A 26572-nucleotide genomic window follows, 5' to 3' on the forward strand; every position below is an offset into this window, starting at 1 on the left:
AGCATGTTCAGGAGCCTGTGTCCCAGGAGCTCTCTAAGAGAGAAAAGCATTGCCCCTCAGTTCACTTTGGATCTTGGCCAGGCCTCTCGGCTTCCAATGCTTTCACTATGCAAAGGAATGGTTCATGTGCGTTTTGTTGTTTTGGTTTTTTTTAATTAGGAAAGTGTCACTATTCAAATATAGATTTCTCTGGTTTAATCCAGAAACGAAAATGTTGTCTTTGAACTACTTTAAAAAATATTTTCAAAGTGTTTGTCATGTAGCAGGATGAGCAAAGTTGTTGTTGTTTAATGTGATCTCAGCAGACTTCCCCCTTGAGAACAATAGGTTTAATTATAACAACAACTGGCAGACTTTCCCAAGACAGCACCATTTGTAGAATCCCAAATGTGATCCCATCTTACACCCGAAGGAGGGGGCCCTTGGTGCATGCTCTGTTCATAACATCTGTAGTAACACACCACAGCGAAGGCTCTGTGCTTTCACAAACTCTGCACGCGACCCCAGTCTGCAGTTCACTGCTGCCATCAACAAGCAGCCTCATTTATTGGCAAATGACCAAATGGGTGGTCAGGTCCAATGTGTGGTGTGACGACTGATTTCCACATTTGCTCATGTTGGGTGGAAAGATGGCAGTGTCTTATTTAATGCATGTGTGTATGATTTTAATGTTGAATATGGTGGGTGGCTCACATACTGGTTTCATTGGTGAGATTCGCCTTGCCCTGGGAGTAGATTTGCATGCGTAAACTCTTGCCGACTGTGGTGAGTGAGTCTGAGGAGTTTACGACCTGCCTGTGAGGTTGTGAAGCTAATGTGTTCTGTTGCGTTTGTCTCCATGGCTGTTGGCGCTCTTAGCGGCTGCCTGGAGTATCTATGCTATTGGTATATATGTGAGATGTTGTTCCGTGGCAAGTCTAAGCTGTGTTTGGCATGGTTTTGAATATGTTCACTTGTGTTTGTCATGTATGTGTTTACTTTGTGATCAGTGCTTTATGGAGCCACTGTAATAGCGTTGCTTACCACCCCTCCTTCATTTCAAAGCGCTGCAAATAACAGATGTTACTATTATCCAATGTAATGGTCCTCCGTTTGCAAACCCCAAAAAGGCTGAAAGGCGTAGTCTGCCATGCCATGATTTGAACTTTTGTCTCTCTGGTGCGGCGCAACAAATCACCACGTATTACATTGCTTAATATTTGCCAGTGATTGTAGATGGTGGGCACCAGCACTAATTTTTGGGGACCCAGACTTATTTTTCCAATATCCAACCAGAATAAGGTCAAGAGGTAGAGAGACAGAAAAGGGAGAAAGAAGAAGGAAGTGACAGAAGGGAGAACAGTGAAAAATGCGGAGACACAGATACAGCAAATGTCGGGTGGTGGAAGAAAATAGCATGAGGTGGAATCAACAATAGGTAGCTTTGGTACATGGTAACACAGGCATTTGTCAGCACTGTTGATGCATTCATGCACACATTTTCTTACAAATTAAGCACTGACTTGTTGGAAGGCAGATTCAGAGGTGTCTTGTGGTTCTGACTATGGATATGCAGGTAGTAGCTGTATATAGGGCACATGCCTCAACAAGAGATATACACTCTGGCAAAGACTTTTGAAGCATTAGACACCATCTTACTTGATTTGTGGGACCCATCTGAGTCAAGAGCAACCACAGAGGAGAAAAGAACCTGGGTGGTATTTGTGGATAAATATAGGTGTCGAAAGGTGACATGGCGCCTTTGAGGACTGTGCGGCTCAGGGGCATGTTCTCGCCCTCTTCTTATGTCATACTAAATGGCTCTCACTTAGGAAATGGCTCTCACTTAGGAAATTCAGAGTGGCAAGCTCAACACTAGAGCGAGTAGCCCCTTTGCATGTTCAATGTTTTATGTTATATGTCCAAACTGACTGAGCTAGGACAGCTGACGGACAACAGTTGGCAATAGGCCAGTTACTCCCGGGGCACACACCTATGCCTGATGAAAGCCCGGGATCCATATTGGCCTTTTTGTAGCATGGGCTGAAACATGTTGACCTGAATAAGAGTGTATAGCCTTAATACCCCAGCATCACACCAGAGTCATCATTTTTAACGATATCAAAAACACCCATTATTAAAAGGTATATCTGGGTATTTTTAGTCTGTAGAAGACCCTGGTGGGCATCAGTCTTAAAGTGCTCCCTGGAATAAGGTTGAGACCATCTTGGTTTTTAGGGACAAGCGCACAGTCCAACTACCTAAGTGGGTGAAAGACCTAAATATATATTTTTAAAAAGGATTTTTGGTCTACGTGGGTCAATTACCAGATGTTCTGCCGTGACCTTGATTCTGTGGCTTTAGGCAACAAGGTTAAAAGATACCTTGAAGTATACTGGATTAAGTTAGGGGTACAGTATCCTGTGTTCCTCAGTTTCTCTCTCCCCTTCCCGTCTAACGATCGGTGTGGTTGCATTCGGGGCTAGTGTATAAATAGACATTCATTAATTTCTTAAACCTGGACAATATGTTTATACTTGAAATTGTGCAGTTTAAAAAATACTGGTTGATATAAATAAGTATATTGGTAGAACACTGTTTCTGATAGTAGACACCATGTAAATATACAATAGGCAGGGCCACTGGAAATATTGAGTAAATTATGCGACGTAATGCACATTTTATTATCGTATTACTTCATTATTTTGTGATTTTTACTCTTAACACTTCCTGAGCATTGGTTGCATTTCATTAGTACCAGTCTACCACCCAAATATAGCGATTAGCAACAGTAAAGTGACCAGTCAACATATGCAATGGGCCTTCCAGTGCGGGTCAACACATTTGCTGCGTTTGTAGTAACTTTTGAACCATTTGGGCTAAAAACGAAATGTATGTTTTGTTCAAACTTGCAGATCATGCATCAGATGATGAACTTTGTGGCAAATCTATTATTATGTGAAAACCCTGTGGCCGCACAATCACATAATTCTAATGGCCCTGACAACGGGTCACTAATCTCCCTCATAAAAAACACTTCTAATGCAGTGTGGCCGTACAACAGGGTGAATTATAGATATTTTCAATTTTTGTTTTTGGAGTACACACCTGGATGGTAACTAGGAATTCCTTAACATTGCAGTAGTCCCACATTCCTCTTTTTAAAAACCGTACACATCTGGGTGTACTAAGGTTACAGATAAGGATTACCTTTGGAACGAGAATGTCAAGTGCCGTTGAAGGAATATTCTTTTGACTAATTCCACAAAATACTTGTCTGGAATCTTTATGTGGACACATGTCGAAGCTGTCACGTCCCCCCTCTGACAACCATCAGCTGACGTAGCATCAGACGACGAACAGGACTGGTCTCTTTCCTTTATTGACTGCCAGGCACAGCATAACAGTAAATGATATGAGAAAACAATGCCTCCTACCTGCTGGGTGAAAACTTCCATTATACCATACCAAGGAGACTGGCATTTTTTTTCTTAAAAACAATGCTGTGCTTTGGAAATCAAAAAAATGCCAACCGATCCGCAATGGAAATGGGGACTATCCGGCAATCTGTTTTCGCCGAAACTGCTCTGCGAACAATTCTTGCCTGGTGGGTGGTTATCTTTGCAAATAGGGGCTGGCGGCAACCAGGACAGAGGTTGTATCAAATATGTTCAAAGATGTTAATATCATGAAAACACATTGGGGCATTGAAGGTAGGATAAACGTGTATAGTCAGTATAAAAGAACCCTACTGTGACCCCTGTATGTCTGCCTTCTAGACATTTACGCTAGGCCAGATTTGTGAAAAAAGAAATCCATGTGGACATTTACATCTCGGCTTGAACATACTTTAACGTTATTTTCCAATTCACGATGTCTCCCAGTAGTAGGCCTGGAAAGCCACTGCCAGGCGCAAGTTTCCAAGAATGCTCCTCATAATGTCATGAACATTTCTCACTGGCTCCTCCTTTTCCCCCCTATGGAAATCTGCAAGCTTAGATTTAAGCCAAGGAGGAATAGAGCCCACTGTGCATATTTCACATTTTATTTTCCGCTGACCATTATTTCTCGTGGGGAAAGCACAGTCCATACATCACCACCAAATCTGGGGGATTCCAGTCTTTTTTACGTCTCAGAAGACAGCAAATTTATGATAATTTCCACAGTGGGAAAGGTTTGCATCGAAGTTTGGGAATGCCAAACAGATGAACAAATTAGCTGACATCCCTACCTTACAAGGCTGACCACTTCCTGTAATACTCTCTTACCAACTCTTGCACGTGATTTACTACTGCAGATTTATCCTTGATCCTTCTGAAGAAATCCACAATAGTAAATATATTTGTGGGTATTGGGAAACTTTTTGTGAAATTCTATCGGGTATTAAATGGAGGTATTTTGGGCTAAATGCATATGTTTATAGCCCAAAATACTTTTGTGAATTGGGCCCAGTGTAGCTGTGTCTGTCTGTACGACTCTTCTGGGCAACACACTTATATCGTGTGAGGGATCAAAAACAAGTCTAGTAAAGCACAGGTGACTTGCAAGAAGATCCTTAGGGCCATATGTATCAAAACATTTCCCCATAGACACAGAATGGGCAAAACCCTTTGATACATCTGGCCCATAGAGTCTTAATTTACCTCAGTTCCTCACCCTAAAAAGTCTTCTTATGGCCAAACCTTGGGTGTTTGATCGGAAATCCCAGGTCCTCTCTCCTTGAGTAGCTGCAACACATCAGTTCTAAGTGGCTTGTGCACTGTGATTTTGTACTTACTATGAAGTCAGAGCTTAAGCATTATTCCAGTAAACTCTTCCTTATAGTAGTTATTTAACAAAACACTGTGCAGGAGTATATTAGGCACTTAACACCAGTGGTCGAAGTGCATTAACAAAAGTATGGGAACTGCGATGTGAGCAATGGGGCAGGGTGAATGAGCAGGGGGCGTGGTCAAAGGTATGGCTAAAAAATATTCTCTAACTAGAATAGTGATGTGTATGTTTACTGCTACGAGGTCACAGTCTGGTCAATGCTAGAAAGACTGTGAACATATAATTCATTATTTTAAAGTTCCATTACTCACAATATTAGATAGGCTGCTACAAAATGCGTAAAAAGCTTTAAGATAAAAGGCTTTTAAAATTTAGGACCTTATTACGATGTTGGTGGTGGTCCCAACAAAGACCGACCGCTGCTTTTCCCATGGGCTCAAGGAGCCAGTCGGGGTAGGGGTGGGACCGTACTCTCTACAATAGGGGTGGTGTCTGCTCAGGCGCCGCGGTAGGGATTACGATTTCCCTCTGCCTTTACATGATGCTCCGAACACCATGTAAAGGCAGATGGAAATGGACTTTCAGGGGCTTCCAGCAGGGCCCTCATCCCCATTGGCACCGGTGGCACACGTGATGCCCCCACAAACATTCATGCACTGTATGCCAGGTACCATGTGGTGCCTGGCATACGGTGCATGGATGTTTGGAAACTGCTCTTTTGCATTGTGGCTGATGCTGCAGCCCTTTTCTAGGGCGGCAGCACATGCCGCAATACTAAAGAGCAGCTTTCCGACCACCTGCATGGCGTGGCGGTCACATTGTAATTGGACAGGACAGGTGTAACCATCGCCATGTAGTCAATTGGACACCTGCCCGATACGATGGCGATTGCAATGAGGGTCTTAGATTTTAGTAGTACCCAGACTGTACGTTGTGCACTCGCTTTTATAACTGTCTTTTAAAAACACACACTTCACACCTTAGCTGGCAGCTCCCTACAATATCTCTCCAAAAAAGAAACGTGTCATCCCGAATCTTCACATCGAGTCCGACAATTAAAACCAATACCGGCTTCCAAGCACCTTTTAGATTTGCAGATGGACCAGTTGCGCACATTTACATTTCTTTCAGGAAGCAGGACCCTGGCATGAAGGCTTGTTTAGCTTTCTGCCCCTCCCTCGGTTTCACTGCACAGGAAGCTGAAGCATTTCAACTGTCGGGGAAAAAAGTATCGGCATGTCCTGCCCCTCAGATCGATCCCCCTTCGACCACTGCTTAACACACGCCGCGGCATATGTTAAGCAAGACAACGAGCGCCTCATTGTATCTATCTATCGGTCGGTCCATAGGTGCTGAGGATAAGATTCGGAGCAGCTCCCTATGTATCCGCGGATTGCCACTGGAGCAGCTGTGGCCGAGGCCTGTGACCCGGCTCCAGGCGGGCAGGTGTGAGCTGGGGCAGGGCGGGGGCGCGCAGCCCTCTCTGTCACGCGCAGCCCGGGAACAGAAGGACGCTTATAATTAGCCGCGCTGACTAAGATCACATGCTCGGGAGGCTTAAGGCAACAGCACATCCTGGTTTGCTGGCCTGATGGAATACTCCTCCCTGATTGGCTTGCTGCAGTCACGTCATGTACCTGGGCTGCAGGACAGGATTCCTGGAGAGGAACAACAGAGGGAGAGAGAGAGAGAGTGAGGATGTGGCAGCCGAACCTCGGCGTGGCCACAGCAGGTGAGGCAGTGTCTCGTGCCCTGCTGCTCAGGTGTTTGGAACCTGCAGGGGTGGGGCCGCCTTTCATCCTGCCAGGGTTGAGAACACTGAGCGCCAATAGACAGCTGATGGGAAACAGTACATAGTATCAATCAATACACAGGGTCATCTAGTCAATGAAAAGTATAGTCTCAAGCGCTCACAGGTGCCAAGCTCGAGCCCTGGAATGACTATGTCAGGAGCCCAGTGGTCAGGCCGGGGCTGTCACAGTATGCATCCTGACCTGGCCGAACTTGCTCGAGGCAGACATGTTCTCTAGTTACCGTGAGCGGAGGAGGGGGGCTAGATCAGCTGACAAAGCAAGGGGGGTACAGTGCGACGCATTGCCAGGTGGCTGCTTTCTGGAAGAACATGGAAAGGTGTTAAACAGAGTGATTAGCATGGCTGCAAGCTCCTCGGGGAGTCAGGGAGCTACAAATACGGCTGCAAGTGCAAGCTGCCTCTCATTCTTATCAAGGCGTCTGCAACAAAACATTAGTACTTTAAAAACCAGAGCACACGTTTCACTCATTGACAAACAGCCATTTTAAAATGTATCAACTAAGCTGTCTAAGGAAGCTGAAACACCCATAATGTGTGGAAAAGGAGCATTTGATTTACAATCGGTGAAATAACTTTTAAATGTTCTTTTAACATTTCCACTGCCAAAACCATCTCAGCTGAGCCTGCTTTTGTGTGCATCTTCAATTTTGCCTTCTTAATGCACGTGCTTCCTCCTTCGCCCTCTGAACCTGTGCCCTTCCATACTTATGTGTCTTCTTTCCCAAGCTTCTAATCTAACCTGTGTCTCTAACTTGTGCCTTTCACACCATGCCATACCATATCTCACTACAAGATACTACACCCAAGCCTGCCCGACCACCAGCACACACCATCATATAGACCCAAATAGATCACCCACAGTAGAACATAGGCTTTATTAACCCATGGCCCAACGCATGGTTCACCAAAGTCGGTCCTCGAGGTCCTGATCCATGCCAGATTTTTATCATATCCCCATTTAGATAAATGTACTTATCTTAAAAATCTGGCTGGATCCGGCCCTCCAGGACCGACTTTAGAGATCCCTGGCCTAATGTACTGTAGCATTAATATAGCGCTCACTACCTCGCGTTGGGGCACTGAAGTGCCTGCCCTCATGGGTGGCCTGCTGCACTGTGCAGTATGTGTTGGTGGGAGAGCATTTTCTTGGTATTGAGCCGAACTATGGAGTGTTTCCATGTCATGTGTGATGACTACAGAGGTACAGTTATTGTGTTATGGGATGCAGCGCTTACCATCATGGTGAGTGAAAGGAGCCGGAGGGACAGGCCCGCAATATACATCTTGAAAATGCTGGCGGCTTAAGGCCTGCAGAACCCTTTGTGGTACTTGAAGTTATTATGAGAGAGGTTCCTGTCCCATTTCAACATTGGTTGCTGCATTTAAGTCAATGAAGATATTATTAGATGGAGAGATGAGGAGGGAAGACAATGTCAAAGATCTCGCTTGTGAGATACAGCTTTCCTTTGTGGTGATCATGAGGGGAGATCATTAAAGGTCAGAGTATGAAGGAGAGAGAGATGCAGTGTCAGTCTAAGTTGCGTTCCTCCGTTGGCCGGCATTGCTTGGCAGCTCTTTCTATGCTATATCTACTTTGTAGTTTGCCTTTGCCATTGGGTGGGTTGGTGCAGGGTCTGGGATAGACACTGGGCCGTGAGGCCATTTTGAAATTGTTTAATCTCATGTCCATCTGTGATGAAACAAGATTGGTGATTATCATGTAGCTCATTTTGGCATTGGGATCCTGTGAGTTAAACAAAGAGGCAGGCCTAGGTTTCCTTGGGTGACCATCCTACTTTGATAGAGGGTTGGCTGAGCATGTTGGTTTAAAAAAGCAGAAGGTCAGAAGAGGGGTAGGTGTCCTGAAATGAACTTTCTATTTTGAAAGCAGGTTGGCTGAAGGCTGTAGTCCACAGAGGTGAGTGTCTACTGGGTTATGATGTCCCGGGTGTTGGGTTGGTGTTTGGGAGTGAGTGTCTTTGCGAAAGCCAGTTTTCACCTATCTCCTGAACTTAACATGTTCTTAAATAGAGTGGATCTTGGCCGGCACGGAGTTACACAGTTTTGCTTTTTGGACCGAAAAAGATCCTCCTATGGAATCTAGGTTTTAGTTCATAATAACTAGTAAGTTCCTCACCTCTGTTGATGAATTTGGAAGAGCATTGACTTCGTTTGAGTCCAGATTTCTGTAGGTCTTGTGGGCTAGCCACTTTTATGATGATTTAGTATCATCAGCATAGTGATACTATGAGTGCCAGGGATTTGAATAGGTCTGGTAATAGAGTGAGACAGATGTTGAATAAGAGACGGTCATATTTTGGAAATTATGCTGAAAATGGAATTGTGTTGCCACATTTAAAAGAACAACTCCAAAATCCTTTGAAGGAGCTCACACTTGTTTGTTGTTCTGGCTGGACTACAGTGCTGGTGTTAGATTTTTTCACGACTGCTTCAGCTTCCAGACATGATGGTAGAAGGTTTTATTAAAAAAATGCAAAAACTTCCCTCGCTCTTTACCATACCAAATGAGTACTCAGGCTCCTGGCTTACGTTACTGTCCTTCTTATCTAATGGTAAGCATTCTTATGAGAGTTATCTTGACACAATTTGGTTCATTATGTGTGTCTTGTAAATCACAGAGAAGTTATCTACCATCTTCCTATCCCTTTCTTTCAACGTCCTTAACTACACGTTAGCTCCCAGACTTCAGGGACCAGAGCTGCAATCATGCTGACTTTCAGCACCGATTTCTTTTTTTAGCACCCTATTCTGTGGTGTTATTGGAAGGGACATTGTGATTCCACAATGTTTGGTGAAATTACTTGAATCGTATTCTCAAAAATCAATGTTTTGATGTGTTAAATCCAGCCTAGATCACTAATGAACTTTTATGTCCTCTTCGAGGATCCCGGAGTTCAGCTCTACTTAAGTTAGCTACGACAGGCATTGGAACCTGTGGGAGACAGTCAGGAGATATTATAAATGGGACCCTAGACTTCCCTTTAGAAATCAGGAATTATCAGGGAAATTCAGAAGTTTCAGGCAAAATTCGCCTTGTAATTACTAATTTCTTCTCTGTAGTTCGCTCAGGGAATCTACTTGCAGTCCAGATGAGACACTTGATCTACTTAGTTACAATGGATATTGTAAATTACTTTGCGGAAGGTAACTTCCATGAATTGCCGATCATAATTAAGACGGCACTCGTTATGAGGGCCAAAGACTTTTCCTCACATTCAATGCCCATTCATTTTGGCAGAGTGGTCCATCTCACTGGGGCATGGCGTTGGGGACCAAGGCCCTGAGGGCCGGGCCCACTCCCCTCGCTCACGACTCTCTGCCCATGGCTGGAAAAGGGTGTGGGTCTGTTTTCAGGTCGGTCCTGGGGCGTTTTCCGACTAATTTGTGATGGCGACGATGGCAGGGAGTGCCACGCTGTTTGCACGTTATAGTCCAACAGGAACCTCTTCAGGTATTTTACTCAGAGAATTTAATTTAACTGGGGATTTACTTTTAACATTTTGGGCCTCTGGATATTAGTAGCTGCTCCATTCTCTTAGTTCATACGGATTGCGGCTCAGATTCGTAGCCGCCCGGGCTCCCGCTCTGCCCATTACTTAGAGTGAGCTTTAGCTTTGTGCTGTAGGCACTCAAAAATCAGGAGACAAGGGCCTCTGCGTTTAGTGTCACAGGCTCCTCTCAGGCAAGGGTTCAAGTCCCAGTAGTGGTGGCAAGGTCATCCTTTTCATACTCTTTAAATTCTTTTCTATTACTTTTGGCTTTTTTATAAAAACAGACCAATTCCTCTGTTAGTTTGGGTCATATGCCTGCTTTAGTCGGGTTTGGGCTGATGGTTAACCTCTGCATGGTACAAGTGCCCTGTATTTTATCTAGCACATATATAGGGTCCATAGTGGGAGCTTGGACTGGTTTTATTCCTCATTCTTTTAGAATCTGGGACCCCCTTTTTTCCCCTTAACATTGAGGATGGTCACCCTCCCCCGTCTTCTTACAGTTGTTTGAGCTGCTGGCTGTGTTGGTGTGGCACGGGGCCGGGAACGCGGACCGGAAACAGAGGTGTGTGGTCAGCAAATTTTTTCTTGTTTTGAGGGCAAAGGTTCCGGTTGGCCCTGTTCACCCTCAGGCCGAAAAAGTGAACCCCAAGATCGCTTTACAACAGCAGGGGAAGTCCACCAACACATTTCCAAGGGCAGCGCTGTGGGGGGACAGCAATATGAATCCCCAAGAAGAATGTTCACACCGACTTGGGGCAAGAGCGCACAGTTGGACAGTGTAGGACATGGGGCTACAGCACATGGTCACACTCTAGGAGCCCCGCAGACAGCGTGTAGTGGGAGGTGCGGGCCCCTGGGGTTGAGGACAAGGTAACCAGGAGTGGGGATCGCCCCTCAGGGATGCAGGTGAAGTCCACCTGTGTGGTTCTCCTTGGGATGAAGGTTGTCTGGACCTTAGTTTTTGATGATGAAATAATGAAGGCTCCACTATGACGAACTGTAAAATATAAATTTTAAGCATGAAGATGTCAGATTGTAACGATTTGCTATTCTATGTACATTCAATTGCAAATGGGCTTTTTTCTTGACCCCACTGACAGTTTTTCTTAGATGTGTACTATGTTTAGATTAAAAAAGTGAATAATGTTAAGATGTCATGTTTTTTCTGTAATAAACATGACCCTTTTCTTAAAGCAGTTTGTCTGTCATTAACTCGTTGAATTTGGGGGGGTGTATTCCGGTTTGGGTGCTCCGGTTTGTATGATTTCCTGCAAAGGTTATGCAGTTCTTGTAAAAAGCATTGTTCACGAATCTACTGTACCTTTTGAGTACTCCTACATTAAACAAACGTTGTGGTCACTGGACCATAGATTTTTAAGGCACACCCAACCTCTCTTCCTCTTTTTCTCCAGGCCCTATGCATGAGCAATTGCTGCCGGTCTGTAAGTCAACGCGTACACCGCAAGGTACACCTTCAGCGTTGGCCATGAGCCCATCACCTGCCCGCCTAAGCCAACAATCTCATGATGTAATCAGACACGTGAGCATGAGGTAAAGGGCACGCAGGGTGAGAGGATTACCCAGAAACCTGGAAACATTCCAACATTACCCACTGAAAGAGTATCCTAGAAAGACAAATGAAATGCTATTCAAAACAACACACTTAGTAGGAATGAGGTAAAAGAGAAAAAACCTTCATTTAACTTTGTTCCACTTCCCAAAAGGTCTAAGACTCCGGCATACTCACAGATATTGACGCTAATTGATAATGTTTTATTTTACTTACAGTTACCAATGTTTAAAGGGTACCACTTTCCCAGCACAGTGATTTCATTTAACAAATCATTGATACCAGGAGGCAAATTTAAAAACGGTTTGAGCACTGCAGAACAGCCAAAAAAAGTTTGCGTTGTGTCAATGGAAAAGACTGAAACAAAGCAGTACCTAAAAAGATATGATGCTTTTTTTCTCTCCGTCAGTGCTGATGCACTTGGCTGCCATTCACCAACACAGACCGCATTGCACCACTGTGCGAGGGTCTGTGCATTCCGTCAAGCATAGGTTTTGCACTGGAAGGAGACTCTTGCAATAAAACTATGCTTTAATAACGTTTCACCCTCTGAATGTGTGCTGTACAATGCAGCACACATGCAAAGTTTGAAAAGTATGGGGAAATTAAAACATTGCTCAATTACACCTCCTTCGAGTAGGCATAAGGTTTTGGTGTAAATGTCTGTCTAACAATGTGGGTAGGTAGGGAATTGATTGCCGATTGGGGGTTGCATGGGAGTGCCCATGTTCCACCCATGGAACACACCCCCTTGAAGAAAAGTAGCGCAAAAGCTACTTTGGTTACTTTGGCCAACTTTCCAACGCAAATCCTGATTTTTGTTGGGAAGAAAATAAAAAATAAAACTACAAAGCTTTGTGCAGGGTTTGGCTGACAAAAGTAATGCAAGCCAGGTGCAAAGTGTTGGTTAAAAAGAGCTGAATCAAGCCTACAACGGCTGGAATGCACCGGTGTGCTAAATAGAAGTCCAGAACTGGAAAAAGCGTTACCCTATTAACATGGATTCCTACGTAACAGTAATTTGTGTTGCACTGGCATGTGCTCTTCATATACCTCAGCTTTACCAGATGGCCTGCTCTCCCTCGAGGAGTGGATGCTTGAAAGCTGGCTCAAATTGTACAGCTGTCTCAAGCACTGATCATGTTCTGAGGTTCCACCTATCAGCACATCTTAAATGTAGCCGCTTGACGTCATTTTTGTTTATATGTGCCTTTTCAACAGAAACTAGAGTTCATAACACAGCACTTTTATGTGGTCTGGAAATTATATTCTACTTTTGGCAAACGGTGGGTTTTGCGATTTTGAAAACATTTTGGACAAGCTTTCATTAGCCTGAACTTAAACCTTCTGAGCTGTCCTCCCTTCTACTAAGTGCCGACAGAATCTAGAACCAAAGACCGACGTATAATATTGATGCATGTGTAGCATATTTCCTGACACCTTTGGTCCATTAGACATCTTGTTCAAAGTGTAAAAAGGAGAATAAATTATGCTTTCTGGACATGGCCAAAAACGTGCCATTCCTGGCCTATTGGTTACCATTGGTAATAGACATCAGTGTTTCTTCAATTTACGAGCTTACCTTATAAGCATGGCCACTGGAATTGAGTGGCTGCAGCGATTTTTGCATAAATATAGACCGCCACATTTGCCACACAATCCATTATCTGCTGCATAAACTGCACATTTTAATAAAAAAAATGCAGCAACACGTGTTGCAGTGCAGTGAACGGCCCTTTGACTGGCCGCTGCTCTGTTGCTTATTGCTATATTTGGGTGTTAAATTGGTACTAATGATGTGCTATCAATGCCCAGGCAGTATTAACAACTGTAAAAATGCAAAATAATAAACTAAAATGTGCCGCATAATTTGCCTTTTGTTTCTGCATAATTTACACATCCCTGCAGCATAATTCAGTGGCCCTGCCTGTAAGCATTAGAGGACAGTTGGGCGTGCATATTTCGGCACCAAAATGTGGCAGACCTTCTAGTTTTGTTATTGTAATTGATCCGTTTGGCCTGGTTTTCAGTGAAGACACAATCTTTGTAAAAGCACCCGCCCACTGCCCTCAGACATTGCCTTTATTAAGCGTTCATTTACTGTGTCATTCTGGACCTGAGTTCCACACTTGCTTGTGTCTCGTGAAGTGCTCCTGCTGCTCTCTCTAGATGCCTCTGGGAGTGTTGAGTGCACACTGGAGTAATGCCAAGAGGTCCCCATGGCATGCGTGTCTCTCACCCAGCCCTCACCTCTTAGCCAACAGCCTATGGACTTCCGCGCTTGCTTTTTAAGCTTCAAGCTGTATTTAATAAACATAATATAGGTTTGCTTTTACTGTTAGTATAGTTAGTTAGGCCCAATAAAATAATCCCAACATGCAGATTGCTACTGTTTAGAAAAAAGGCCTAACTGGCTGAAGTGTCACAAAGCACGGGCACTTGGAGTTAAGTGCAGAGGAAGCTGAGGTTCCGTGGATACTGCCCGGCAGCCACTGACTGTGACTGAGGGCCCAGGGAAATGGTCTCACAGCCTCTTTCCTCTTGCCAACTGCATTCCCCATACAGGGGAGTAGCCTGTTCAGTAAGACACAGGGAGTGAGCTTCAGATTTCTGAACAATCAGACTGGCACATATGTTAAAATACATTATAGGACAAGCAAGGGGCAGGAGAGGGTCTTAAATAAAAGCAGAAAGAGAGAGGGATGCTGATTGGTAGGAGTAATAACAGAGAGGAACATTGTTTTATGAAATAATCAACATTTTCAGGGCTTTCAGAACAGAGAGGGAGAGAGTGGGTGCGTGGTTTTGTCCGTGTGCCCACGAAACACCTCACCATACCCGACTGCAAGCGCCTGTGCCCAATTATTTCTCAGAAAATAAATTTATTAGGGGGGTGTAACACCCCCCCTTGAAGCTACGCCCTGTCCCCAAAGTATTGTATTCAAATTGCATTTATATAACGTTTACTACCTCTGATAAGGCGTCAAAGTGCTTTTTCGGTGAATAGCACGCTACTTCGGAACCCAAATGGACTAGAGGTGAATCAGTATAGGGAAATATGAAATTAACTTGAGCGTTGGACATATTACTCTGTTATTTGGATTGAAAAGGATAGTGGAGGGATAGAAGAGGGAAGGGTTTGCATTTATATAGTGCTCGCTACCCCTGATGAGGTGTGGTAAAGCTTTTCGGCGAGTAGCACGCTACTCCAGAACCCAAAAAGGGTTAGTGGTGAATTATGAAATGAATTTGAGCGGTGGACAGTAACATTTCTTGAATTCTCATTCAATTGTCGAGACACGGTCCTACTGATTGAAGCCAGGTGCCAGCCCCTGGCACTCCATATGTCAGCCCCTGGCACTCCATATGTCACCAAACACGCAAGCAAATCCAAAATATGTATTCCGAACTCTGGTATTTTGACAGATGAAGTCGAACAGCCAATATTTTTTCTCCCGCTCCCAAAAATCGCCAGAGATCGTCTGTCTGCATTTTCCAAACTGTTACATAATCCACTTTACGTAACCAATTAAAAAGCAGGCACGGCGGTGGCTTGAACTCAAGCGTGAGGCAGCAGGAATCGGAGGGATTACCCGGCATTCCCTGCACTCAGAGTAATTAGTCAAACAATAAAACCAGGTAACCAAAACATACAGAAAACACGGGGGGAGCACGTTGACGACTTCCCAAAAGCCACAACAGCGGCCCATGGCACAAGCTTCAAGGTGCGCAGCCAGATGAGTGATTACTAAATAAGAATCCTCACAAATAGGATCTCAGTCAAACTGAGCATCAGCTCGGGCAGGCTGCAGTTGATGCGATGTGGGTGGATGCTGCCTGACCTTGGTGGAATATGTGAGAAGTTGGCCTGATATATAATGTTCACTATTCTAGTGAGCACTCTGTATCAGTCCAAACAACCCTTATTGATGATTGGTTGTAAGTCAACCTTATAGACCAGCTATCCTAGTAGCATGGATACGAGCAGTCTAAGGCTAAGACTCTAGAGGGCGTGTTAAGCCAGCTGTTTTACCATCACATTACCCCTTGAACACCAAGTGAAAGGACACCACACAAGTTGTTATCAAAAATAAAGTATATTTATTTATAACAGGACTACCCTGGCTCTTTATGAGACAGGGAGCTAAGCACACAACAAAACTCTTAAAGAAATACTGAAAGTCGCACAATTTACACAAATGCCCGAGGGGCATGAAAAACCATGTACACAAGAAGTGGAATGCGAAGTTACTAGCAGGTAAGTAATACTTTTCTAGACTGTAGAAACGCTAGGCCTACAATGCTGAACCCTTAGATTAGAAGCAGGAGGCCTAGGGACGCCGTGTGCAGAGTGGGAACTCTCACGCGTAATGCGGGAACAAGTCTATGGATACTAGCACTTGCAAAGTTACTGTTCTCGGGCGAACCCGACTAGGTGGGTCGAAAACAAGGGTGGATCCGAACACTTAGGGGGTTGGACTATGCTGGAGCACCGGAGTACTCAGTTTACCTAGCCCAGGGGCTGCGGCTGCATAGGGTTCAAGTTGCGTCAGAAACCCTCGTTGAAGATCCAGGAGCCTGAAGAAAGAAGTTGCTGGCAGGCGGCCAGTGAAGGAGTTCGTGGTGATCCAAGCCTGGATCAGGGAAGAAGAAACCTGTTAGCAGAGGGGACCAAGTTCTGAATCACTAGCCAGTGATTTAGGTGGGCACCAGGATGGCACCGGACGAAGTCACCTCAGCCAGGTGAGTGGGCGCTGCTGGGCTCTGCAGTCTCTCGGACCAGGAGGCGTTGTCGGCGACCAGGATGGAGGTGCGAGCTGTCCCACGAAGGTACTTGCTGTCGACGTCACTGGACCCAGGATTGGGGCAACAAGTCTTGGCAAATGCAAGGCCCACGCGGTGGACCTAAAATGGCGTCTTGAGTGGACCAGGAGGGTCCAGGGTACTTCTCTGAAGGAGGGAAGCAAGGGCCAGTCTGGAGCAACCAGACCAGCGGTGTTTGTCGTTAGAGTTCGTCGTCAGAGGGTCACTAGCCAACGGGCAAGTGACCTGGACAACGCGGTGAGCAGCAAAAAGCAGAAGGGCCCCACGCAGATCTCGTGGATGCAGGGGGGCTGAACTTCGGTGCTGGAGCTGCTCAGGGTCGGGGCTTCTCTTACCCCAAAGCACTCAGTCGAGGGTCACTCGGTGGTCGTGCTGGACAAGCGTCGTGCAGTTCTGAAGATGGCCGGTCCCTCGAGGTCTCGTCGCACCCACGGATCACAGCTGGGCTGATGATGTAGGTTGAGGTCAGAGGTGCCAGGGAAGCCGGTTCTCGTCGTGCTGCAGCAGTCTTGATCCGGAGGAGAGACTGGCAACAAACCGCGATACTTGGTTGGTGCCTGCTGCTGCAGGGTGACTACTCGCCTGCTGCTGCAGGGTGACTACTCCTTAGTCACAAGGGAGAAATCTTGGGAAGAGTCTTGAGTTCTTCGTGTAGAAGGTCGGTTCAGGATTCAAAGATTGATCTCATTTGGAAGGGGGCCAGTTCCTACCTTTATCCTGCAAAAAGGGGCTGGCACGCGACTAAGTCCTGCCCTATGGGTGGGACTAGGAGGGGGTGGTTACACCCCTCTCCTTTGGCGGGCTTTCCCCAGATCAGGGGCTGGAGTGCCCCTGGAACTGGTTCAAGCCGGCCTATGCACAGTGAGCACCGGGGTGCCACTTGCAGTCACCTTCCTCTAAAGCCCTGCCTACCTAGGATACACAAAATCCTGTCTGGGACGGTGCTGGCACCGCCCCTGGCAGGAAACCCTTTGTCCTTGCCTACTGGGCTGGGAGGACTCCCAGCAGCAGGAGGGCAGACTTGTGTCTCGGTGGCAGCATCCATTTTGTGGAGCTAAGGCTCTGTCTGACTTTAACCGGGGTTACAGGTTACATACATGTCGTGTCCCTCTAGAAGGGTGGAATGCTAACCCCGTCGCCAGAATTGGCGAGGGGTTAGTATTCCAATTCGTATGACACCTTACTAGGCATGTTTTGATAAAGCGATACCAGAGTTGGCATATAACCGCGAGGATTATAATGCACTTAAGAGTATATGGTATGCGATATCATGGAAACGGCTAAGGGATAGATCCCGAAAGCCGCAGACAGGCTCAGCTCATGCCAGAGCACCATCTCACACGATTCCAAGCACTCTGCCTTCAGGATTGTCAAGGCCTGCCATAGGAGTGACTGATAGGAGATCTGTGTGTCCATTTAGGTTTAGATATAGGAATACTATATCTACAGCAGAGGGTGAGTACACCACTTTGCCCCAGCTGTCAAGCAGCCAGTTGTGTCTGATTTAGTTAGTCAGCCCAGGGGTGGCATAATACATGCTGCAGCCCCTGGGAGACTTCTGGGTGCACCTCAGCCCTGGGTACAGGGACTTGGAGAGGGCCCAGTGCCAATTCAGTACCTGGGTACAATTTGGAGTAGAGAGAACAGCTAGGCTGTGGGTCTGATTAGCAGGCCCACAGCCAGGGAAAGTCGTAAACCAGTGAAGCAAAAAGCAAAAATCTGGGTGATCATAGGATTGCAGACCCTACTCTCCTACAGAATAAACATGGATGCTCCCAGATAAAGGGGCACTTTGGAATGCAAGGGGTCCTGGGAGGCAAGAAAGACCCATCACCAAATGAAAGCAATAAAAGCTTTATCTGTCAGAGCCATTCCCTCCCTAGCTGAGAATGGAACCGAAGAGAATGTCTTATCCTTGACTCGTGCCGTTTGGACCAGCACAGAGCTTGTGTTGCATCAGACTTGTGCGGCATAGCCTCTGATCCCCCAAAAGTGAGGCACATGGAAAAGACAGACAGCAAGATACTCTGAATGATGTGGTAGTTTGGGAGTAACCTCTCCTCTAGCACTGGTTTCAAAGGATGACCAGCTCAGCGGCCAGCGTTACGGCAGAGTGGTGAGATGAGGGCGAGAAAGACAGAAGAGAAAATAAAATAACGTACCTGCCGCATCGCCGCTCTTCTGTTCCTCTCGTGGCTCCACTGCAGGCAGGGTCCCAGCATCCCCTGCATCCAATCCTGAAGATGCTCTCAAGCTTTAGAGGGCAGCTTCAGGATTGGCCTGAGCGCCCTCGATTTGCGCTCCTAAGGAGACTAGGAACCTCTCCCTGCTGTCTCTAACCCGACAACGCAGCTGCATTGGAGACAGAGTGCGCATGTTTTGCCCGGCCTGAGACAGCTGGCCAAACCCACATGTTAGCCGTGCTCCCCACCACCATTTCCTCTCCTGACTACCCCCGCAATGGCCCCGCCCCATGGACGCAACATTTAGAAATTGAATATTAAAATGATAATAAACCTGTTTTATTATTGTTTTATTTTTCAACTTTTGAAGCTGCTGGCAGGTGTGGTGTCTCAATGACCTAGGTGATTCCACATGCACAGGGGTGATCGTTGGTTGAGCCCTGTGTGTCATGTGGAACCGCCTGCCGTACGGCCAGACATACTTATTAAATAGCCCAGGGACCCGGACGTGGTTAAGTGCGAAAGTAGGGACGCCCCACAAGGCCTAACCCGACACACTACAGTGGAGGCGGGACGGCGCTCCTAGGCCATAGCGGATGAGACGCCCTGCCAACGGCAAGTGTACAGGCTCCTCGGATAAAGCGATGCCCGTGGAGCTGTGGACATGCAAGAAGAGTGTGCCCGGAGGTAGAAAATAGTGCTTCGATCATAATGATCATGCGCTCCCTTATATAAAGATATGGTCAGCTACTAGAGGTTTGGAATTGCAGTCCTTCGTTTTCACCCTCTGGAGAGGTACACGTCTGCTAATGGGGGTGTGCAAAATTACCTCTTAAGGGCACGAAGATTGATCAGAACCAGAGGTTGCACCATGTAAACTTTCAGGACAGCATATGTGTCCTGGAAGCAGAGAGGGTTTAGGCCATCGGCGAAGTGGTCGCTGGCCCAGGGGCCCAGTCTTTCAAGGGGCCCCTGATAGAGCCAGCTCTGTTCTGCAGAGTCCCGCCATAATGACCTTGAATAATTATTACAAATATTGTTTTAAATACCGTTTTCTTTTCATTTATTTTTTAATGTGGGTGTTGTGTGAGTCTGTTACAGACATTTTGCAGAGACTTATTCTGTGTTTCATGCAACATCCATAATCAAAGTTTTTTTTTATCAAAACAGGACCTCGCATTTGAGGGAAAGGTGGATGTCAGAGATATTTGCAGTAATATGAATTGGCTGTTGCTGTTTTACAATATTGAAAACATTCATTATGATCCCTGAATATTAGATGTAAACAGATTCATAATATGGACCAGTCTGTCTGTGCACTGTCAATGACCTGGTCAAGGAGGGCACAGAAGAGCTGAAATGGGATTATAAATCCAAAGCTGTTCCGAACAGATGCTCCCGAAATACGTTTGTCCCAGGTCCCCCAAAATCCTTACGATGTCCCTGCTAGGAGATGGTGGGAGCCAATGGATGCGTCTTACCCACAGGCCTACTTTGAAGTTGAATGACAAAGACAATATTCTGTAGTAGAAATGTATGGATCTCAAATATCCTGCAGGTGTTTGCTAAACTCAAACAGTGCAAGGCCAGTGCACACATGCTTGCAAGTGTTTACTGAAGGCATATAGTGCTTTTGCTGTGTGGACCTGAATGCACATGACTGTAGAGGGCTGTGCTGTCACTGTCCAGAATTATGCATGTGATTTCTACAGACATACAGTTCTAACACTGTACATGTAATCGCTGAGGAACAGAGTGCTATCACAATGCAGAACTAAGTGCTTGTGAATATTGAGGGCAAACAGATACGTCTGCAGCCAGAGCTCTGCATCCGTTTACTCGGTGCACAACAAACAATGAGTGGTGGAACCCGGTGCATGCATTTACTCACTGTAGAAAGCACAATTCTAGTGCAGGGCTGCATGCATGCGATTACTTCCGGCAGAAAGCACAATTATTGGAATGAACTGCATGGATGCAATTACTCACTGTACAAAGCATGATTATTGTGCAACACTGCATGCATGCGATTACTCCCAGTAAATAATAATAATAGTTACATTTGTAAAGCGCCTGGTTACACTGAGGCCAGTGTGTCCCAGCGCTGCGGTATCAAAGAAAGAAAACAGCAGCAGCAACCAAAAACTGGCAATAATTAAGAACCTGCAAATAAGTGCATCTTCAGACCTTTCCTAAAGATGGGTTCAGAGCACTCCAGCCGGAGTGCCTGAGGAAGCGATTTCCACAACTGGGCTGCTAGATAACAAAACGATCGTCCACCCATCCTGGCTCTTTTAATTGTGGGGACCTGCACCCTGCCTGTTCCCCTGGACCTTAGCAATCTAGTAGGTGCATAGGGAGTTAAAAAACCATACAAGTATGCGGGTCCTTTTCTTTGTAAAATGCGATGGCTCACACACAAAGCCTTGAATTGTACTCTTTCCCTGATAGGGAGCCAGTGCAAGGAAGCCAGCACACTTGTCGCTGAAGCACTCTTAGGGAGCATGAGACCTGCATGCATGTGATTACTCACTGTAGAAAGCATGACTCTAGTGCAGAGCTGCATGCATGTGATTACTCACTGTACAATGCACGATTCTAGTGCAGAGCTGCATGCATGTGATTACTCACTGTAGAAAGCTTGATTATTGTGCAACACTGCATGCATGTGATTACTCACTGTAGAAAGCATGATTCTAGTGCAGAGCTGCATGCTTGCAATTACTCCCTGTAGAAAGCACAATTGTGCAGAGCTGCATGCATGCGATTACTCACTGTAGGAAGCATGATTATTGTGCAACACTGCATGCATGCGATTACTCTCTAGAAAGCATGATTCTATTGCAGACATGCATGCATGCGATTTCTCACTTTAGAAAGCATGACTCTAGTGCCGAGCTGCATCCATGTGATTACTTACTGTAGAAAGCACAATTCTAGTGCAGAGCTGCATGCATGCGATTACTCGCTGTTAAAAGCATGTTTCCAGTGCAGAGCTGCATGCATGCGATTACTCACTTTAGAAAGCACGATTCCAGTGTAGAGCTGCATGCATGTGATTACTCACTTTAGAAAGCGCGATTCCAGTGTAGAGCTGCATGCATGTGATTACTCACTTTAGAAAGCACGATTCTAGTGCAGAGCTGCATGCATGCGATTACTCACTTTAGAAAGCACGATTCCAGTGTAGAGCTGCATGCATGTGATTACTCACTTTAGAAAGCACGATTCTAGTGCAGAGCTGCATGCATGCGATTACTCACTTTAGAAAGCACGATTCCAGTGTAGAGCTGCATGCATGTGATTACTCACTTTAGAAAGCACGATTCTAGTGCAGAGCTGCATGCATGCGATTACTCGCTTTAGAAAGCACGATTTTAGTGCAGAGCTGCATGCATGCAATTACTCACTTTAGAAAGCACGATTCTAGTGCAAAGCCGCATGCATGTGATCCAGCGCTCCTATAGAAAATATGCCATAAGCTACGTTACCCAACTATAATACTCACCATTAATCATAAATCATTCACAAGGCCCATAAACTAACATGACATATTTTGAGCAACTGAATCATGTGACCTAATTAATAAACCTATTCACAAAATTATATACATTTATATACATCTGCAGAAAACAACTTCATCACACGTGATAAACCTTATGATTAATTAAGCCACTATGGCAATAGATCAACTAATGGTAACCTAAATACATGGAATAACAAGACCAGCTTGTTTTTCAAAGATATTATTTATTAACTATTTATTCAAGGAAATGCATTAGAAGTCTTTTTATTAAAGCATTATTATTGAGATTTTAGCAAATGGTAAAAACAGTTTTAGGCTGAATCAAATTGCATAATTCAAATTAGAAATAGCAGTTTGGCATTATCTAAACCCTAAATTCCTAGCTACACTTGCCCCATTTAAGAAAAAGAGGTAAAGTCTTTAAGTCTAAGGGGATTCTTACATGCTCCAAGCAAAGTCCAACAGCACGACAACGCCCTTCTGGTAAACAGCAAACAGCAGCGCCTTCCCTCCCAGGGGGACAGTTTTTATACCCTTTTAACTAGCTTAATCTAAGAAAAATTAAATACTTTTCTGCCATTCAGAGTCCTCATTGGCTGACAAGTGACAGACCATAATGTCACCACATTCTTTGAAGCCTAGTTCCGACTTTTTCTTAGAGTCTATTGTCTTTTATTCCAAGTCAAGAAACTTGCTCCAGTTTGCAACAATTTAATATCTCTGCTCGCGACTTCCTTAGCTTGAAAATCTTTCTGCCGGTTCCTGTCCTTGGCCATGCTGACCAAAAGTACAGTCAGTTCATTTGTACAACCACGTTTGCATTTCTTTCTTTCATAAACTTGGCAGGAATTTTTCCACACCGGACTCTTGCTTTCACTTGAGCAGGATTCAGCCAACTGCTCAATTAGATGCACTAGGCCTTAAACCTTTCTTTCGTTAACTAGTGTATAAACAAACACAAAAGAATAATTAATGCAAGAAATAATGTTTGTACTGTTACCCACCCACCTTTGCTAATTATTAACCCATTAATCTAAGTTACCTAGCATAAGCAAAATAAAGCAACAAACAGATTCGTGCAACATTTAAGACAGAAAAATAAAACATGAGCACAGAGATAAGCACATGCCATTAATAAACGGCCGCATTTAGTTTTGACATGACAATAGACAGGATTAATTCATTATTCTTCACACACATGCAAATGCAACATAATGCACGTTTATGAGCACACATATTAGTTTCCCACATGTTCGTGTAAATGTCAATTTTAATCTAAGTTGGTTAGTAATTTCCGCTGCACACTTTATTAATATTATTAATTTATTATGGAAGTTTAACTTCACGAGCAGAAATAAATATATTTCTAAATCTCGCTCCATCACATGTGATCATCCCTCTACAAAGCATGTTTCTAGTGCAGAGCTGTGTGCATGCCATTACTCACTGTACAAAGCATGTTTCTAGTGCAGAGCTGTGTGCATGTGATTACTCGCTGTACAAAGCATGATTATTGTGCAACACTGCATGTATGTGATTACTCACAGTACAAAGCATGATTATAGTGCACGGCTGCACACAGTGCTTCCTAGGCAGAACACTGCATGCATATATCTCTTTCCAGAATTGCATGTTTGTGATTGCTGCCGGCTGAGTGCAGATGTACACATATTTGATCTGAATGCATAGTGTTTCGTATGCATAGAACTGCATGCACCCGAGTACCGAGGGATTCATGTGCTGAAGTGCATGAGAGTAAGAATCTGATGCTTGAGTTTACTGAGCAGATCTGTATGCTTGGGTCCGAGGTGACACTGCTAGTGATGTGCTGCTGCATGCGTGATTGCCGTGCATTAAGCACACACAGGGCTTCCCTGGTTTGCGACTCCTCTATCGATCATTAGCTTGTCGCCCTGAGAAGAGAAGAAAACACGCAGATGATAAACAGAGGCTCCCCGCTGACACGTGGCTGACTCCAGCCCGGCCCTGCAGGCCTCTCAGCAAATGCCCCGAGAGGCCAGTGTTCAGGGCTTTAAGTGGGCCGGGTCTCAAGGGGTCTGAGCACCGGCAGTTTTTTTCAGGGGGTCTCGAAACAGGTCTCTATCGGGCTCTGTTTTGAGCCCTGACACAGGCGGTCCGTTTTTTTTCCGGACTGCAGTGACAGCAGTTTGCTGTCACTGCAGTCCGGAAAAAAGTGCCAGGATGCAAACCAAAGCCCGATAGAGACCCGTTTCGAGACAGCCTGCACATCTATGTGCGCTGCCCACACTCCTCATTAGCAGTGAAGTTACGGCATGACGTCATGCCAAGGTGAGCGTTGTGGAGGAAGGGAAATCCTTTAAAGAGTCATTTTCTCTCTGGATTTCCCTTCTCTTTCTGAAACGCAAGAGTAGCAACATTGTGGTAGGGTCACTAGGGCTTTAAGTGGAAGCTTTTTTAATATTACATACAAGCCATAGTTGCAGCTTATTTATCTTCTGCAACTAACAACCACTGACAAAGCCAATAGTCCTTACATGTTGTGGGTATGATGTTACTTGTTGTATCACATATCTGGATGCCATGACCGAAACAGCAAAATACAAGTCGGGCGGCACACTATGCGAAGCACAGATTTTTAGAGTGAGTGTTTTAAAGCCACGCCCCTAATTACACTGGCCACGCCCCTTTGAGAGACCCCCCAGTTTTTTCATCCCACTTAAACCCCTGCCAGTGTTAGTCACTAACTAGAAGCTACAAAGCTGGGACGTGCTTCTAATTTCCCGTAGGCGTGCATACTGCGCTCATTATTGCATCAGCCGCCACCCCACTGGAGATATACTTGTTCTCTCTGCTCTAGGCACAGCACATGGGCCTCTGCTCGGCCTCGCCGCAGAAACAAACCCCCCGCCAGCCACGCAGCGCGCCGCAGAAGCTCGACGTCAGTAACGTACTCTTGCAACAGCCAATGACAGTCGAAATAGAACAATCCCAACCGTCGCCCTCCACCGACCAATCATTGATCAGCCACTGTTCCTTCTCCAGGCTCCAGCCAATCGGGTGCACGGAGCGAAGAGGATAAACAAAACCTGCTGACGTCACGCATGGGAAGTAGTCGATCATTACTGAGAAGGAATGTGTAAACCCCCTGTCTCTCGCTCCAGGCACACTGTGTACCATTCCAGAAAAATCTGCACGAGTAGCAAAGTCTGAATCAGCAGAGCCAACAAATGATTGTACTGGCTTTGAAATACCCTCCGATACCTGCAGCATTTTATAGCGCTATCCTGGCCCGGGCGGGGCTTCTGAGCACTTTACAACAGGTCCCGACTGTCCTACTAAGTTCGTTATGCTCATGGCAATGCAGTGGTTTGCCCGGAATCCGAGGATGTTGAGTGGAGGACAGGATTTAGACATCTTTCCCTATGTCGGCAGCAAAAGCAACAAAACTACTGATTCAGTGGTGTTTGGAAGGTTTACTGGGTGGTTAGTTGTAGTGACCGGCTGATCACTGTTCTAGTGTTTCTTTATGGATGTATTTACCAGCCACTTACTGAGGGCTGGCTCACACCATCACCATACACCCATCCATCACAGATGTCGCAGGACATGTGACCCTGTCAATAAACGGGACGGGTGCACGTGTCCTTGGCTAGTTTCAGATACCCTAACGTGTCAGTGGGGCTACCATATGTGTATGGGGGCCTAGGGCCCAGTGGCGGCTGGTGGAATTTGAAACTAGTGGGGCGCGTAAGAGCAATTAATGAGCTTTGGGACACATGTGAGCAAGCTGGAATTTGTTTTAGGAAAGTTTCTACCCCAGAGAATCTTTATTGAAAAGGGTTGTAAAAAGGTGCATTGTCCAGCTCAATGTCTATAATAAATTACGAAAATGCATATTTCTTACAGGCATTTTTTTATGTGCTTTAAAATAACATCATGAAAAGTGTCCTTGGTTTAGCATGACGCACATTTCATGAGGCTATTTGGTAGCTGTGTCCCATTTCTTTTACTACTACAAAGACATGCCCTTGAACTATGCACTTAGCTTTTAGGGGCTGTGAAGAAATGTTGCCTGTGTGATTGAAAAATGCAAGACATAATAGTGTTCTGCACATTGCAAATTAATAGCATACAGAAATCTGTGTTAACTTGTGTCAGGGCTTGCTTGTCTCTTTGTATACTTTAATACTACCAAGAAAGTCCTCAACATTCCAAGTACCTCCCGGCTAATTGTTCTCCTGCCTTGTGCCTCTTTTAATTTGGTACACCTCTATGCTAGCATGGAGGGCCCAGATATCCCTTAAAGCAGGTTCTCTTTTCACAGAGAGCTTGCCTACAATGAGATGATTCCCTGTCTGTCAGAACCCAGCACTCGGTGACCCCTGAGCATATGGCCATGTCTCAGAC

Source organism: Lissotriton helveticus, chromosome 12, assembly GCF_964261635.1.
Source record: "Lissotriton helveticus chromosome 12, aLisHel1.1, whole genome shotgun sequence".
Taxonomy (NCBI): Eukaryota; Metazoa; Chordata; class Amphibia; order Caudata; family Salamandridae; genus Lissotriton; species Lissotriton helveticus.